Consider the following 840-nt stretch of genomic DNA (forward strand, 5'->3'; position numbering starts at 1 on the left):
AGGCAGAATATGTGAATTATCCACAAACTCATTTTTTTTTTTGAGGAACCATATTTGTACTGCTTCCACTAAGTCTATATAGCAAAGTGTAATATATATTATAATGGTAAAACAATTACAAACTTCTACTGTACATGTTGTCTTTAATTAAATGCAATGTACTATATACTGTAAACACACACACACACACAGATTTAACAGAACAACACATGATAATAATTTTGCAGCAAATATAAATGACCATTTAAATGACATCTATTTGAAATCTATTCAATATTTAACAAGACAACAGATGTACTGTTTCCTTTCAGGAAAAAAAAACATATTGTTAAAATTATGGAAAATAGGAAAAAACAGTTGCCTTAAAATGTCTATGTGTCAAACATTACATTTGATCATATTTTGTTTATATTAATTGCATCTTTTCTTATCAGTTGTGTACATGTATGGGCTTTATGTTGCATTGTTTTCTTTAGTTCTATTTTCAATATATTTAAAGGTACAAAGCAAGTTTAAGTAGTAGCTCAGGCAGGTAGATATATTGAAATGATATCAAGTAATAAAATAACTGTCAATATAACATTAATTTTGTGTGAATAATTTTGGGTAAAATATAAATAGTAAAAAAAAAATATGGCAGGGAATTTACACATTTAACCCATTTAAAATGAACACATTTAACACTTTTGATGCCCCTTCTGAGCCAAAAATGATGTGTGATTAATTTGATTAATTAATCAGCACATCATGTAATTTATTAGATTAACAATATTAAGTGCATTTGACAGTCCTAGAAATACTAAATGCAGGAAATAAATGTCTGAAACCCATAAGTTATGT

Source organism: Carassius auratus, chromosome 2 (assembly GCF_003368295.1).
Source record: "Carassius auratus strain Wakin chromosome 2, ASM336829v1, whole genome shotgun sequence".
In the NCBI taxonomy this organism is placed as follows: Eukaryota; Metazoa; Chordata; class Actinopteri; order Cypriniformes; family Cyprinidae; genus Carassius; species Carassius auratus.